Here is a 4971-nt window from a genome sequence, read left to right on the forward strand (position 1 = left end):
TTGCACACTGAAAACAGCAAATATTGATGAAAGAAGTGAAAGAATACACAACACATTGAAAGACCTCTTGTATTCATGGATTGGAAGAATTACTATTGTTAAAATGTCCATACTACTCAAAGTGATCTATATAGCAAATGTAATTTCTATTAAAATCCTGACTTTTTTTTTTTTTACAGAATTAGAAATAACAATTCTAGAATTATATGGAACTACAAAGGACCCTAAGTAGCACCAAAAAAAAAAACCATGAGAAAATAACAAAACTGGAGGCATCACACCTCCTGATTTTGTAATATGACAAAGCTATAGTAATGTAAGATATTTTTCCATGCCATTTTAAGGCCTTTGTCCATTAAATTGGATTATTTTATTAGAGTTATAATAGTTCCTTTAGTATTTTTATTACCATGTATCAGAGTATTTTTGTACTCATTTAATACATGAAATAGAGATGGATGAGGTTAAAAATAAATTTATCATTAAATACTGAGTAATCAAGGATATTTAAAACTCATACATCTTAATTCTGTAGCTCTTTCATTACATATTTGCTGACTTTATTGTATAAAATTAATAAAAATTATTAAAGTTAAAAAAAAAAAGCATGGTACTGATAATAAAGACCGATATGGAGACATTCTCTGCTGAGCGTCGCTGTAGTTTCCTGCTTCAACGGTGTTTGAATGGAACTCAGTGCTGGTCCCCCCACTCTGGTTGGCTACCCAGAGCCAGTCCTCCACCACCTCCTCACAGCATCCTTAGATTGCTCCAAGGCCCCTGCCTCAGCTCCAGTGCCACTATCACCACCACCTCTCCTCGACTGCCTGCCATGAAGACCTCATCTCTCTCGCAGGTGTACCAGAACTACAGCCAGGTCTCAGAGCCCAGCATCAACTGCCAGATCAACCTGGAGCTTCTACGTTCACCTGTCCGCATCAACAAGGTGGCCGCATCTTTCTTCAGAATATCAAGAAACCAGATCATGGGAGAACTGGGGGAATGGGCTGAATGCAGGTTAGTGTGCATTACACTTGGAAAGAAATGTGAATCAGTCACTACTGGAACTGCACAGACCACTGACAAAAACGACCCCCATTTGTGTGACTTCATTGAGACTCATTACCTGAATGAGCAGGTGAAGTCCATCAAAGAATTGCGTGATGGGACCAGCAGTTAGCATAATGGCTATGTCGCTGGACTCCTATGTGGTCGACCGTGGTTCGCGTCCCGGACCCGGTGGCTTAAAACTCACGCTGGGCACGTGTGCGTGCATGCCCAAGATCCCAAGAGGAGAATGGAGGAGAAGGGATTGTGGCATGGCCATCCCCCCTGGGGGGTGATTTCTCGCTTTCTGTCTCTCTGTCTGTCTGGCGAGCGCACAGGCCCTATCAAAACAAACAAACAAACCAAAAAACCTCTCCAAAAGAAAAAAAAAAAAAAAGAATTGCGTGACCATGTAGCTAATGTAACTAACTTAGGCAAGATGGGAGCCCCAGAATCCGGCATAGCAGAGTATCTCTTTGACAAGCTCACCTTGGGAGATAGTGGTAAGGAGAGCTAAGCCTGAGGCTAAATTCCCCAGAGCCAAGGGTAACTTCTCTGCTCACCAGGGCAGTGCATGTATGTTGGGGTTTCTTTTGCATTTCCTATATGTTGTACCAAGAAATCCACTTAAGTTTTTTAATGTATGCCATTCCTTCAAGTGAAGAAATTTGGTACCCCCCCCCCCAAAAAAAAGACATGTAGACCAATGTGACAGAAGGAAAGCCCAGGAATAATCCCATGCATATATGGCCAACTGATCTTTGACAAGGGCGCTAAATATACATAATAGAGAAAGAGTAGTCTCTTCCACAAATGGTGTTCTAAAAACTGAATATTCAAATAAGAAAAAATAAAATTACAACCTCATTATATACCATACAGAAATCAACTAAAAATGGAAGAAAAATGAAATGTAATATCTGTACCTATAAAACTGTGTAAGAAAACATAGAGGAAAATTTTTTATGACATTCATGACTTGGACAACATATAAACCACAAGCACAAACAACAAAAATAGACATCAGAGTAAAATGCTTCTGTGAAGCATAGGAAACAATTACAGTGAAAAAGCAACCTATAGAATGGGAGAAAATATTTGCAAACCATATACCTGATAAAGAATGAATATCCAAAATACTTAAACTCCTACAACTCAACAGTGAAAAACAAATTTTAAAATGGGCAAATGACTTGAATAAACAGTTCTCCAAAAATTTGGAAAACATTGAATTTATATTGTATGAGAGAGGATCTTGCCTGTTAAACGCTCAGCTCTGCATGTGATTGGTGAGTGGAAGTGTCAGCTCTGGTTGTATTACCATTACATACAAATCGTCAACAGGTAAATGTAAAAATGCACAGCATAACTATCAGGAAAACACAAGTCAAAACCACAATGAGATGTTGTTTCATATCTATTAGAATGGCCATCATCAAAAAATAAATGTTAGTGAGCTTGCAGAGAAATTGGAACCCTTGTACGCATTGGTGAGAAGGTAAATAATGCAGCTGCTATGGAAAACATGACTTTAAAAAAAATTAAGAATAGGGCCCAATAACTGTGGCATAGCAGTAATATACCTTGAAAGCCACATAGTTGACCATGGGTTCAATCTTCAGGCCAGTCTGAAACACACTGGTGCATGGGTGTCCAAGATCCAGAGGAGTTGGAGGGTTGGGGATTGGGACTATAGTGTGACAAGATCCTGTCCAAGGTGATTCTCTCTCTCGCTCATGCTTATGTAGGCATGTACATGCAGTCTCTTTCATTTAAAAAGAATTGAAAATAGAGCTACTATATGAACTAGCAATTCCACTTCTGTGTATATATATCTAAAAGAGTTGAAAACAGAGTCTTGAACAGATAATATGCACTTTCATGCTCATTGTAGCATTATTCACAATAGTCAAGATGTAGGAACAACCTAAATGTTTACTGATGGATAAAAGAGATCAGCTATCTCAGATAGCTATCTGAGATCAGCTCTTGCTACACTCAAGACCTCCTGTAACATAGTGCTAGATACAGGACTGTGTAGGGTTAAAAGGAGCAATTAAGGTCCAACCCCTGTCTTTTTGTTGCCAGGTGACAATGGATAGGTAACTTTTCTCTTTAGCTTTGTTTTCTCATCTGTAAAAGTGGGCTAATAATTATATCTAGCTCTTCCTAAAATATAGTGCACATAAGATCCCGAGAAGGTTATAACTGTAACAGGACCCAGAAATCACTTTAAATAAGCACTCCAAGTAATTCTGATATAATTCGTGTTTGTACAACCTTTGGAAAACATTGAATTTATATTGTATGAGAGAGAGGATCTTGCCTGTTAAATGCTCAGCTCTGCACGTGATTGGTGAGCGGAAGTGTCAGCTCTGGTTGTATTACCATGGTTGGGGTTTGAGGCAGTTTTACTTGGATACTTGGGGTTCAAAGGCTTCTAGCTGATACTCAGATTTTTAAAAAATCCAATGACTTCATAGCACATTGGCCAAATTAAAGAGTCCTAATGATCTATGTTTAATACTAAAAAAATCAGAATGCTTTTTTTTCCTCTTCTAAGTTTGAGGAAAATCCAAAGATAAAATGGTACATTGATTCTCATGCATCATGCAATATATATGTGCAGATTATACAAAATGGCATTTGTGCTGTTTACACAACCTTCATTCCAACCTTCCATTCAGTTTGAAAGTTGGAAATGTTAAAACAATATTTTTTAGACTCCCTTGCAACTAGGATTCTATCTGTGAATCCAGTTCTACCTATTAATGCAGCCAACAAAAACTTTTTTATCTCTTTTGCTATAGTGCACATGTGCTCGCCAGAAAGAGAGACAGAGAGAGAAAGCAAGACATCACCTCCTGGGGGAGATAGCTACGCTGCAATCCCTTCTCCTCCATTCTCCTCTTGGGATCTTGGGCACACATGAACATGCGCCTGGCATGAGTTTAAGCCACTGGGTCTGGGACTCCACCCATGGTCGACTACATGGGAGTCCAGTGACATAGCCATTATGCTATCTGCTGGTCCCAAAGATTTGAAATGGAAAAGTAAGGTTGAAGACATGTTCCTGTGATCCTTGGCTACCGCTGCTAATATGTAAGGTTCTAGAACTGCGAGCCTTGCTCATAGCACTAGTGCAGGGTCCATTCTCCAGCATACCAAGTATGTGGGAGCAGTTATAACTCTGGCAAAGGTCATTCCTATTTCTGAAGATGATGTCCTAATCAGAATATGGGCCCCTATATTCATATATATTCTGTGATTCTGCCCTGTTTTGGCCATTGGTGCTTGGAGACCAGTGCATATGTTTAGCTAGTCTCTCCTGTGACTTAGAATTAGGACACAGGTTCCAGTTCCTCAAATTTCAGATACTAAAGGATCACAAAAAGAGTTTGTTAAAAATGAAGAATCCTGGGACCAGCAGGTGATATAATGGTTACATCACTGTACTCCCTCGTGACTGATTGTGGTTCAAGTCCTGGACCTGGCAGCTTGAACCTCATGCTGGATGTGTGTATGTGTGTGCCCAAAATTCTGAGAGGAGTATGGAGGAGAAGGGATTGTGGAGAGGCCATCTCCCCGGAGTGGGTGTGTGTGATTTCTCACTTTCTGTCTCTCTGGCAAGCACACACTCTATAGCAAAATTCTTTCTTAAAAAATAATTTAAAAATAAAGAATCCTGTGCTTCACTGCTGGTGGGTTTCAGAAATGTCCATTTTAAATGATAACCTCCATGAGGTTCTGGATACGGACCACAGTTGAAGAGACAATGACTGATTGGTTGTTGGGCAGTTTAGCTGAAAGATCATAAATACCCAAAGCCTACAGACACTGCTCTTGGCCTGCAGAAGAGAAGTTGACATGAGGAAAAAGTGGAGGTAAGAGGCACATAGGAAAGGAATGATTAGAATGAGGAAG

The 4971-nt window shown here is 39.6% G+C and overlaps 1 pseudogene; it reads left to right on the forward strand.

Moving 5' to 3' along the window:
• The first annotated feature begins 832 nt into the window (after nucleotides 1-832).
• LOC102489164 (ferritin heavy chain-like) lies at nucleotides 833-1564 on the forward strand (annotated as a pseudogene).
• The last annotated feature ends 3407 nt before the right edge of the window (nucleotides 1565-4971 follow it).

The sequence above is a fragment of the Tupaia chinensis genome, unplaced genomic scaffold (genome assembly GCF_000334495.1).
Source record: "Tupaia chinensis unplaced genomic scaffold, TupChi_1.0 Scaffold000085_1, whole genome shotgun sequence".
Classification (NCBI taxonomy): domain Eukaryota; kingdom Metazoa; phylum Chordata; class Mammalia; order Scandentia; family Tupaiidae; genus Tupaia; species Tupaia belangeri.